Here is a 13,166-nt window from a genome sequence, read left to right as displayed (position 1 = left end):
CATTACCTCTACTGTCATGATGGTTTTATGGGTGGGTATATGTTAAAACCCATAAAATTCTACATCAGTATTTGTAGTTTCCTTTACATCAATCATGCCCCAATGCTACTCTAAAATCAAATCTAATATATCTGTAATAAAACAAAAAAGACTACGGATACCTTCATTTGTATGTGATCAGTTAATAGCAGCTTTTACATAGATCAAAAGTGACCATTTTCAAGTTTTTTTTAAATGAAATGTACATGGGTTTTGACTATCAGAGCATTTAACATAGCTCCTACTGAGGCATAAAACTAAAGCTACACCTAAGAAATATATGTATTTGAAATCATGCTTAAATGCCTTACTGACTATTCATATAAGTGAAAAGATCAACTTGGCTTTGATAATCAATTCTTAAAGACAGCTGAAATGTACAAATCAATTATGTGCATGGGTTAGCCCTCCACGTCCCATTGTGGTCTTAATAACATTATTAGAAGAGAAATGCCATTCTCCAACGTGATCTCATAAGCCACCATGATTTATAGCCACCCCTACGTATTTTCTATTCTAAAGAACAACTTTGTGGCTTCGCTTAAAGAAATTGAAGTCTTTTGTTTCTCCCTGAGGTTGTCATACCAACAACAATTATTCAATTCTAATTGGTCTGTAGGAGGTCAGAATCAGTGCCTAAAAACGCACTTTAAGGATTTCAATTTCAGCTCAGTGGTTAAATTACAGCAATCTCTCTCTTTATGGTAATATTATGAAAATGCCTATTTAGACCTTATTTGCACCTTCTTTTTTTCTAGAAAAAGTTTCAGTCCATTAATAAGGAATAAACTCAGGGTGTTTTTGGCCTTAAAATGTGATTGTTTTGCTTCTTAAATTTATCTCTCTCTGTTTCTTTGTGATGTGAAATCATGCTTTTGTATTTTAATAAGTATACCATCCAGTTACGGTATATTTTATGTCTGAAAAATTAAAGCACTAAAGAAGATGAAGCCATCCTAAATCTGATTATTTTATAGCTACCTGAACTCCCCTTTTCCTCCCTGCTTTCTCCCTTTCTAAAAAATACTAAAGTTTTCTTTCATCTAATCTGAAAGCCTCATTATGCTCATGTGTAATTTATCATAGCTAATATCCATGTGTTTAGCAAGGATAGTAAATTAGAAATTATACAAAATATAATTTGATAATAGTTAAATTACCAGTACTAGTCATTGTAAGTTTGACCTTAAGACTTCTTATAATCTTTAATGCTGGTTTGATTTTCACAATCATAACACAATTTACCAAATCTAGCATTTTTTAGAAAAGTCTGAGTCAACATTTTCATATGTTAATATTTTTAACATTGGCATAGAGTCTTCCAAAAGCTACCCAATGTTTTTCCTTGCAAGAGAAATATTCACATGTCATTAATTTATGGACATGGCAATGGTTCTTTACTCCAGAGGAGTGGAATCTCTGCCTAATCTGCCATTTTCTAATTTTATTTACATATATCCATGTCCTTAAGCTTTGGCTTGATCTACTTTTTTTAAATCTTACTATGTCCCCCAGCAGAGATAATGTATCATTGGGTAACTTTTTGTTCCTAATTAAAATTTAATGGCATCATTTATTTCTTCTAGAATATTTAACTCCTAACCAGCTGTGTAGTTAACCTTATTCCCTTAAATATAGCCCCTAATTGTCCCAAAATATTGGCAGAAAATATTGAATAACAAATAAAATGAGAAAAATTTGCCTAGCTTTTGAAACATTTGACTCAACTAATGCTCAGATGTAAAAGAAGTTATTAATTTTACTTAGAAATTCTGGAGAAGGTAGCTTTATAGAGGCATAACAGACAAGTTGGAGGAATTATTTTAGAAAAAAAACAAAACACCAATAGGATTTAGTGCATTATCCTTACTAACAACTATATACTATAGTTAACATTATAACTTAACAGACAACATTATGTTCTAACTAGAGGCCTGGTGCACAAATTCATGCACCAGTGGGGTCCCTTGGCCTGGCCTGTGGGATTGGGCCGAAATCAGCTCTCCAACATCCCTTGAGGGGTCCTGGATTGCAAGAGGGTGCAGGCCAGGCTGAGGGACCCCACCAGTGCACGATTGGGGCTGGGGGACGCGGGAGGTTGGCCAGCCGGGGAGGGACCATGGGAGGGGTCCAGGACATGTTTGGCCCATCTCGCTCAGTCCTGATTGGCTGGACTCCAGCAGCAAGCTAACCTACCAGTTGGAGCATCTGCCCCCTGGGGGTCAATGCACGTCATAGCAAGCAGTTGAGCGGTCTTAGCCTATCATTAGCATATTACACTTTGATTGGTTGAATGGACGACTGGACACTTAGCATATTAGGCTTTTATTATATAGGACTAGAGGCCCGGTGCATGAAATTCATGCATGGGAGGGGGGTCCCTCAGCCCGGCCTGCACCCTCTCCAATCTGGGACCCCTTGGGGGATAACCAGCAGTCAGATATCCCTCTTATAATCCAGAACCACTGGCTTCTAACCGCTCACCTGCCTGCCTGCCTGATCGCCCCTAACCTCTCTGCCTGATCACCCCTAACCCCTCTGCCTGCTGGCCTGATTGCCCCTACCTTGCCCCCCTGCCTGCCTGATCACTTCTACCTTGCCTACCTGCTGGCCTGTTGGACCCCAACTTGCTCTCCTGCTGGCCTGATCACTCCCACCTTGCTCCCCTGCCGGCCTGATTGACCCTAACTTGCCCCCCTACCAGCATGATCGCCCTTAACTTGCCCCCCTGTCAGCCTGATCGCCCCTAACTGCTTCTGCTTCAGGCCAGCCTGAGCCAAAGTCTGGCTTCCTTCTGTGGGAGATGACCTGTCAGATCAGGGGAAGGTGCCACCCCCATTACCCCACTAATGCTGCCACTGCTGGCCTGAGCCTGGGCCATTTGCAGCCTTGCCTGGGCCCTTCGCAGCCATTCTTTGGCCCTTCGCAGCCACACCTCAGCCCTTCCCAGCCACACCTTAGCCCTTCGCAGCTGCCAGCGGCTGCCTGAGCCTCGGCCCTCCCAGCTGCTGCGGCTTTGTCCAGAAGGATGTCCAGAAGGTTGTCTGGAAGATGTCTGCCCTAATTAGCATATTACCCTTTTATTAGTATAGATTATGACCTTTGTTGCTTCTTAGCTATGTGATTTAAACAAGTTTAATAACATTTTAAAATCTAAGATTCTTCACATATAAAATGGCAATGATAATTTCTACTTCAAATATGGATGTGAATGGTTAAGTGGAATTATGTGCATTAGGTACTAAATGCCAAGTGAGCATCCAATGAATGCTACATAATAACAATAGAATGCAGGGAGAGTAAAACAACTGAAATGATTTGAAAAGAGAAAAACTGAAGAATGTAATTATGAGAATGGTTGGATAAAAATGAAATATTAAAAAGTAAGTTTGAGGGTCTATTAGCTTTTTTAAAAAACAGATTTCATTTCTTAGAGCAGTTTTAGGTTCACAGCAAAACTAAGGAAAGGCACAGAAATTTCCCAGGGACTTTTCTGCCTCAACACATGCATGGCCTCCCCCATTTTCAACACCCCCACCAGAGTGGTACATTTGTTGCAATTGATGAACTTGCATTGACACAACATAATCACCTAAAGTCTACAGTGTACATTAGGGTTCCCTCTTGGAGCTGTACATTCTATGGGTTTGGACAGATGTACAAAGGGACGTATTCACCATTGTAGTATCACACAAAGTGGTTTCATGTCCTAAAATTCCAACATGAGCTGGCTGGAACTGGGTGTTTCTGTCACTCAGATCAGTTTGTTTCTCAGAGAGCCCAGCAGGTTAGATTCTGGTTAAACTGTTTCTCCTGCGAGCAGAACTGGTTAAGAAGAACACAATCTTCTAGTCAAAATGGTTCCTTTTTCTTCCTCTTGCTGGAAGCATAAGGGGATTTTTCTCAAATATTCACTGTGAGAACCAGCCTGAACTCTTGGAGGTAAAACTCACAAAAGTGGGCGAAGGGGGTCACCCCTATGACTGGGGCCCCCTGGAGATTTAAACCTTAGAGTTGTGCGCGCTGAGCCTCAGGTAATTGATCAATTACAGTGCAGGTTCTCCTACCTCCCTGCTGGCCCCTCCACCCTCTTCCGCAGAGGCTTCTGCTCCAGGAAAGCGAGGTCTTTGTTCTGCCAGCTGGTTTCCAGGGCAGCAGTTCTCCCCGTGACCTCGGTTTCACAGGTCCAGGAAGGGCTGTTCACTTTTCATTTTGTTCAGCTTTTTACTTGTCAGGATGGAGTGGCAACTCCCAAGTCTTGTACATGCCATTCTGGAAACTGGAAGCCTTCTATCCACTGTGGACAATTGTTTGAGATATTTTATTACAGATATTAAAATTTAAAATATCACTTTTCAGATTCAGTCCTCCAAACATCGTATCTTTGAAATTAATGTGATATATAAACAAATCACTGTGTCAATGATTTGTTAAGCCTTCATAAGATTACAGTATTGAAGGTGTTGATAAGGTGACTAAATTATCTTTTAAATTGCACATTTATATTTTATGCACAAAATTTTAAAGATGAATATCCCAACATGCTACTCAATATTGTACCATGTGTGTGGTCTCTCTGTGTGTAGATGTGTATATTCTCTCTCCCAGTCTCTCCTATTTTGCATTTATTTGTGCCTGTCTTGAAGTTGGTTCAATTTTATTTAGTCACTTGACTTGATTAAGTACTGGATCATGTGAGAAAAGGTAATTAGGACCTTGGTTCAAAAAGACATAATACTACTGTTACTGTAGCTCAAGAGCAGAACATAGTTTTTCCTGAAGAATCTCATAAACACCTAGTAAGGTCTGTGTTGCCATCACTGAAGTTTATGTTTGAGGGAAAATATTAATGTGAATTGTATAACCGTAAAATTATTTAAGATGTGAAATGTAGAAAGAGAATTGGTGATTGGAGCTCATACACTGGAAAATGGAAGAAAGCCAAAACATTGTCACTAACACTTTGCTTTTGTTAAGAAAATGCCAAGGGATCTTTTCACAGATTGCAATACAATTGCCTTACCTGGCTCCCGATGTGCAGTAACACACCACATTTAAATTTCCATCTGTGGTGTCTTGAACTATTGTTCTCACTGTGAACTGCTCTCCTCCCCCTAGTAAATCTGCAGGTTCTGAAAAACCTTAGAACATACTTCTTTAGCAGGACAAGCAACTAAACTTGAAATTAGAAATGAAGTTTGTAGTATTTCTGGCAACCTTGGCATCATTTCATGTTTCAAAACAAGTCAGTTTGCATTGAAATTCCACACAGTCTGGCTGGTGTGGTTCAGTGGTTAAGCATAGATCTATGAACCAGGAGGTCACAGTTCTATTCCTGGTCAGGGCACATGTCCGGGTTACAGGCTTAATCTCCAGTAGGGGGTATGCAAGAGGCAGCTGATCAATGATTCTTTCTCATCATTGATATTTCTATCTCTCTCTCTCCTTCTCCCTTCCTCTCTGAAGTCAATAAAAATATATAAAAAAAGAAATTGCACATAGAAAATGCTACATTTTTATGTCTGGAATAATTCATTTTTCTTGAAATCTTATGTATTCTATTGCTACATTGTGCCTATATGAGTAGAAAAAATGAGGATGCTGTGTTTTTTGTCATTTCTCTGGGAAACTTATTAATCAACATCCTTAGAGTGAGCCCCAAATAATTGATGGTTATAAATTAACTGCATTGATAAAAGTAACTATTTAGCAAAATTACTTTAATACAATTTTGTCTATGCAATGTTTCCTTTGTACTAGCTAAGTTGTGTTGCTGAAATTTCACATACACACTCACACAACATCTGGTTTGTAAGTGCAATAAATTGAAAGGAACATTAAAGTTCATGAGCTTATTATATGACTTATCTTTCCTCTTTAAGAAGAGGCAATGATCTTTTAAGCTTTCTCTTTTTTACATGTTTTTCTACAAGATAAAACATACTATGCTATATTCAACTTTCAAGAACTTGGAAGATTAATTGAAGTTAAGTGTTTTAAGATCTTTGAAAGGAAAGCTCACATAAAGTATTCATATGTACTTTAAAACAAAGGGGTATACACATGGCGATGTCTTTCATATCTTTGCCTTATAGATTAACCTAATAACCATTTCTATTTTTAATGCATAATTTTTCATCTGTAATATATACTTTATATATACATTACACCTATCTATACTAATAAAAGCCTAGGTGGCCCTCATCACGATGTTGTCACAAGATGGCTGCCACAAGATGGCCACACACACAGGGGAGGCGGGGCCCAGCAGCTGCTCTGCACAGTGAAGGCTGGGGGTCCCACGGCTCTGTGTGGCACTGAGGAAGCCGGTCTTGGCGTCTCTGCCACCTCATGTGGAGGAGTTGGGTCCTGGCAGAGGAGGTGGGTTGCGGCAGGGGAGGGCAGTTGTGGGTGATCAGGCCAGCAGGGGAGGGCAGTTGGGGACGATCAGGCCATCAGGGGAGCAGTTAGGAATCAATCAGGCTGGCAGGGGAGCAGTTAGGGAGCAATCAGGCTGGCAGGCTGAAACGGCGAGGGGCAATCAGGCAGGTAAGCATGTGAGTGGTTAGGAGCCAGCCGTCCCGGATTGTGAGAGGGATGTCCAACTGCCAGTTTAGGCCCAATATCCTGAGGGGTCCCAGATTAGAGAAGATGCAGGCTGGGCTGAGGGACACCCCTCTATGTACGAATTTCGTGCACCGGGCCACTAGTTATACACACACACACACACACACACACACACATATATAGTATAATTTTCATCTCTTCTCCATTTTCTACATTACAAGTTAACATCTACAAAGCACTTAAAACAATATTTAACATAGTCATGTATCAATAAATATTAATTAAATAACAATATTATAATTATTGTAATGTTGCTATTGAAATGGCTTTCTATTCATTGTTGCTGGCTTTCAAAGTTGCACAATCTTTAAGGACCTTGAAATGATCAATAAGCCCAAGAAGCTACATTAAAGCAAGTTCCCCTACAATTTTGCTCAGCAATCTTGTTGCTAAGCAACTAAGTTTGTTTATCCTTTTTTGTTTGGGTCAAGACTGGGGGTAATGAGCTGATGTTGCATGTCAGAGAAATGAGTTAGTGGCTGAAGATGAACTTTAAACTTCCTGACTTTGCATTGTTTTCCCATCTAGTGACCTCCTGGGTAATTCTGAGCACATTATTCCACTTCTTTAGGGTGTTCTTTTATCATTAAATTAACAATTACATAACAGGGACTTTAGCAAAGTGCCTACATCCTGATATAAAGATGATCCAAATAATATGACAAAGCAATTAGATTTTAAGACAAATATTTCAAAACTTTTAAATAAAAATAACATAGAAATGTCTCTTTTGCCACAGTGAAATATTTGTGTGTGTGTGTTTTTTCTTTTTGCTGATTTTTTAGTTCCTTTAAGAAATGAATGGCAGAAGTGATTGACAAGGCACTATATACATTTTCAAAGCCAATCCTTATGACATAGTGCTACAAATAAAAATGTCTATAAAGATGCATAAGTTATTTCTGTAGGAATAGAAGAGATGAGTTATATGCTATTCCATTTTGATGAACTTGAATCCAGTTTCTAATCAACAAGATTGCCCTATACAATAAACTACTGATTGTGACTGCTGGCGTTAACAGTTATAGGACAAGAAATGTGTGGCACAATTTTCTCCATTCAACTATTCATTTCCCTACTGCTTCGAAGGAGTCTTTATTTCCTTATGATCTTTCTCAAAGTTAGCCTGATCAATTGTGCTAAATGTGCCCAGTAGAGCTGATGAATACATGGACAACTTTGTTGATTGCTAAGTAGTGTCAGTTTGGCCTCAGTTCCTCATTTCTGTCAGAGTTCTGAAAATAGGAATTTAGTTTCAGGGTGTTTTTTCACCCTTGTAAGATAATGCTCCGTACTCAAAACCTCTTTATTTTTTATGCACACTGGCAAATATAATAAATAGATGTGCAGAAGCTGATATCCTCAGGCCATATTATCTCTTATCTATTTAGTCTCTCCGAACTCTGCAAATTCCTTTTTTCTCAGCCAGTGCTAACTAGAGACCATATGATGTGTTGTATTCAGTTGGAACAAAAAGCTTTATAAGAACAGTAATAGGATAGAAAACATCAACAAAACCTCTACTTTTTTCAGTCATCATAATCTCTAGCTCTGACATTTGGATTTGAAGTTTGGAGAGACCATATGAAACTGCAGTGAAAATTATTTCTCAACTCCAAAAGGCTTTCTTTTGTAGGCATCCAAGTTTCCATTTTCATAGCAAGTGTGTAACTCAACATAAATGTCAAGGTTTAAAGAACATTGAAACAGCGTGGATATTTATTTGAAAAAAAATCACTTGATAAATTTCAGAATGCACTGTTTTGTTTATTTTTAAAGAACCTGTCAAACTATATTGTTGGATTAACTAAATAACATAAATTTCGTGTGGTAGATTGCTATGTTCACCACAGTTATAATGTGCTTTCTTCCCACTTTCATTTGGTATGTGTGGTAGCAGATGCCTGTGTAGCTGCTACTGGTTCAAAATTATTCTTACTGATATGCTGTTGGGAATACAATGAGAAAGATACTTTTATTAATAAATGTTCTCCCATCTAATTTATTATTCATTATTCATACCTAACAGCTTAGCCATTTCTCATGAAAACTACCCTATGGGTTCAAACATGATCTCTTCCATAGCACAAACTAGGGTATTGGCTAGCTGCTACCTGTATTTCTAACTAGTAAATATAAGAGATTATGCCAATTGTAGAGGCAAAATTAAAGATTATTAACCATTTGATGAGGATTGAAAAATCTATATCCCCCAAAACATTATTTTAAAAATAAGAATTGAAGTATATTTTTCTCTCTTATTGTTCTCTCTATCATTCTATGGTAGAATAGTCATAATAATAAAAAAATTGTTAAGTTCTATATCTATGTATACTCTGTACTAAAAGCCTTATATGCTTAATTTCATTTTCTCCTTCAAACAACCCTCAAAACAGAAGTGGTGCTATTTAATTTCCATATTTCTGGTAAGAGGTGCAGATAAGTGATGGAGGTCGTGCAGCTAGTGATAGTAAAGTGGATTCTAATGCAGGCAGCCTCATTTCACTCTTGTCCTCCTGCCTCAATGCCGCACAGCATTAGACCAACAGGGGAGTCATCAATATGAGATTAAATTCTTTACTTAAAGGTTGTTTTTCTAGATGTTCTGCATTATTTGGTGTTGATTATAGCAATATTAATCTAAAATTTTCCAAAATATGTAATATAACCTTATATTTGAATATTAATTAGAGAGCCAAACTATTAAGCCTTATAAATTATAGACTATCACAACTTGAAGAGGCTTTTATAATCATTCTGCCTTATTCACACATAAATGAATTGAGAATCTGAAATTTGTGAAGAAAAGCTATTTATCTCCCCTCATAATACCTGGTTAGAATTAGAGCCAGTGTAGGAACTTGGATCTCCTGGATCCCAGTGTGCTGATAAGTTCTGTTTCTTCCTTAGTAATGACTGAAGACAAATTCTAGGGAACATTCACTATAATTTTCTTTTGAGAGGATATTTTCTTCCTGAGTACATTGTGTGCTGCTGATTTTCACTATACACATATATAAAAACTTGGGCAAAATGTACGCCTGCATACATACATGTACAGGTCTCTTATTAACTTTCAACTACTTCCAAAAATGTTTGAAGGCAGTTAGGTCATGGTTGTATGTATGTGAGAAAAGATTTGTTAGTAGCAAAAATCTAAATAACTTGCTGTTAACTAAAGATAACACTGATGAACAATGATGTTTCTGCTAGATGGAAATATTAGATGTTCCCTGATTCCATTGGAAAATATCAATGAGGGAATTTTCATCAGGCATTTTGAAGATATTATCTAGGAAGATATAAATGAATTTGATGCATTCCTGTGGGCAGAATTTTTAACACTCTCAAATGCTTCACACTTATATACCAGGCCAAATCCACTTTCAACAATGTAGGCTAGATAGAATGAAGAAAATAAAAAGTTTCCTAAGATAGTCACCAGTGTAGAAAGGATCTGCAGACATTTTCAACAAAAGAGTTCAATTTCTTTGAGCTCTGTACAAGTGAGAAGAGAGCAATGTCAAATGTTTTCACAGGATTTCCCAACAATCTCCTATGCCAGAGAATTGTAGCATACTTTTAATTGCCCCATCTACTCCTTTTATTCACATGGAATCAGGCAAAATAATATCAAAAAAGCTTCTAATCTATACTTACATAATTTTTCCCTTATGTATTTGGGTAATTTGCATTTTATTTATCAATTGTTTTGAGCATTTCTGAGAAACATTGTGTTTCTGTTAATACATTTTCAGTTTCCTTTAAGTAATTGAATGCCATCTTAGCCCCAGCGATTTATGTTATTTTCCTGAAAAGCTGGCATCAAGGGGATTTCTCAGATAATGTTCACCTATTGGAATAATTTTCTTACATTTTGTAATTTGTGTTTATTATCCTTGTTGTGTCATAGAACTCCATCTATTCCATAGCAAATACTCACTAATACTTACTACATGAATGAGCTTTGCTGGATTCATACCATCTAGCCAACTGTTTGCTTCATTTTTAATGAAAATCAGCAGTTACTTTGATTACCCATAGTACAGTTATTCCCCACATGTATTGCCCTATGGATATTAATAGGAAACAATCCTCATTGTAATACTTATTTTAACATTCTCGACTGTCGTAATCGTTACCATCAGAGGAGTTCTAAAAGCATTGTTTAGAGGTGTACACTAGAGGGTGGTGTTTTACCTGGACACTAGACCTATCAGTGTATTGGCTTTGAGAAAGAATGAAACATTTTTACAGGAAGTGTTTCCCATGTTTAATGTTACATAGTTCTCAGCACATATGCCCCATTAACAAAGTTGATAAAGCCCAGGGAATGGAAGCGGAGACTGAGTCACTTGGCGGCCTTGCTATCTGTTTTTTTCCACACATTCCAGTAGGTGTTTGGTTCTCCTGAGCTCCACAGGCAGAGTGTCAGTTGAAAACCAACACTGATCACAGGGTGAGAATATGTTTGACTCTGTTTAGCTACAGGGAATTGGAAAGCACATGAGGCAAGTAGTGAATGAGGGTAAAGCTCTTAAACTCACTACTTCAATCTTCAAATCCTTTGAATAATATATGTGTACTCCCATGACTGACCTCAGAACAGAAGCCACCAATAATGGAGGGAGGAGGTATCTCTGGGAGAACTCATGTTTCTCTCTGTGCCCTGTTTCCTCTGATTTTTACTTAGTTTCTCCCCTCCCTAAAAAAAGTTTCTAATATAGTGCAGCCCAACTGTCATAATAGCTTGCATGGAATGATCAAAATGTTGCTATACATTTCCCCCCTCAGCAAACATTTTAATGGTCATGATAGGTTATAGCTCTGGTTTAACTCATTTTGCTTCTAGCTGTTGCTTTGATCTTTGAGTTTTCATCAATTGACTCTTCTAATATTGGTAGTAACTTTGCTCAAATTTTGAAATCTATTGTGGTTTCTCATGACAAATGTCCAAATTTTCATTGACTTTTATCTGGACATGTGAATGAATACATGAATGGAAGAGGGGGAGATCTCAGGTTTTTTGCTCTCAAATTTCCCTAAAAGAAAAACATTCCCCACCCCCTACCCCTGCTATGGCTAGGGGAAATTTCCTTATAATGCATGCAAGTCTTCATCTGATGTTGCAGGCTTTCAGACCTATATTCTTAATTACTCTTTACCACTATCTGATTTAGAAAGACTGCTCGAATCAAGATCTCCTGGAACAAATTTTAAAGCACAATTTTACAGGATTGGATTAAAGTTGAGTTGACTGGTTCCTATTAAAGTTAAGCCTCGTCCAATGCAGCCAAACTCTCTGCTGAAGGTAGGTGCACTCTTTCTTTCCAATGTTCCTTAGCCTGGGCCCTGCTGTCTCCATGCTCCCCTGTCTTCAGCAATATGATAACATTGCAATAATACTCAAACGCTGACACAACAGAAAACGTTGCCAGTTTGGCTCTCAACCTTGGCACGCTTTTTGTTATAGCTGCACCCAGGCTTACTACTTGAGTTGCACAAAACTTCCAGAGCTCTTCCACAGCATGTCTTATAAAGGGGACTAAAGAGAGATGCTAATTTTAGACAGAATTGTAAATAGGACAATAAATAAAAGCTCTGTTTTGGCAAATTGGAACTTTCTCTTTTTCCCCCTTTTAAATGTGTGATTCTTTTTCCCAAATGTTGCACTAGGTTTATTTTTAAAGGTGTCATCTATTTCCATTCCAGTGCTATGTCATCTATAATTTAAATTTATGAGATAAATCTTGAGGTTCACCAGTGGAGCAGCTGTAGAATTCTAGCCACTTTGCCGTTGAAAATGCAGATCTGCTGAAGATTTTTGTGTCTGACAAGTCCCACTGAAAGCCCCTCATTCCCTTCCCTGACAAGCATCCATCAACATGTAATATTTATCCTTCTGTTTTAGGTTCACTACAAATAATTGGCGGGCCCTCATCAAGGAGACTGGTTCCCGTGGAGGCAGCACCACCTGTGTAGTTTCATGGAGCTGGGAACAAATGCTTCGGAAAGGAAGCTTTCCTAGAACTAATAGATAAAATGAATGAGGGATATTTACTAAAAGGAGGAAATGCCAAATTTGCTCCTCTATTTTCATGATAATTGTTCTTTAATCTTCCTTCTATCACCATCAGAATAGCAATGGAATATTCATACATACATTTTATGGCTGAAAAATAATCTTCTTGTTGACTTGTCTTTTACTCCACTTCTCTTTCTAGGTAGGTAGGTAGGTAGATAGATAGATAGATAGATGGATAGATAGATAGATAGATAGATAGATAGATAAGTAGATATAGGTATTTATATATCTGCGCCTTTAACTTCACAATTATTATCTTCTCTGGACTCAACCTATGGGCTTGTATTGATTTCTGTTTTTAACACCCAGCAAACATGAAACTTTTAGAACCAATTGTAGCTGTTATAATGGCCAATTTAATTTGCCAGGGTCTTCCCATGATTGCTATGACCTCCAGTTTTCCGTAACCCCCAGA

General features: G+C 37.9%; 1 long non-coding RNA gene across 1 annotated transcript in view; it reads left to right on the top strand.

Moving 5' to 3' along the window:
* Positions 1-12,712, top strand: part of LOC139008114 (uncharacterized) — a 38,325-nt gene extending 25,613 nt beyond the window's left edge. Inside the window, exons 2-3 of the long non-coding RNA XR_011471099.1 lie at positions 11,847-11,977; positions 12,578-12,712. This is a non-coding gene — a long non-coding RNA (uncharacterized lncRNA). The remainder of the gene's footprint in view (positions 1-11,846; positions 11,978-12,577) is intronic.
* Positions 12,713-13,166: the final 454 nt, after the last annotated feature.

This window comes from Myotis yumanensis, unplaced genomic scaffold, assembly GCF_028538775.1.
Source record: "Myotis yumanensis isolate MYYU_CA2020_CCGP unplaced genomic scaffold, mMyoYum1.0.hap1 SCAF_4, whole genome shotgun sequence".
NCBI lineage: Eukaryota > Metazoa > Chordata > Mammalia > Chiroptera > Vespertilionidae > Myotis > Myotis yumanensis.
The sequence above is the reverse complement of the archived record's forward strand: the minus strand, read 5'-3'. Positions and strand labels throughout refer to the sequence as shown.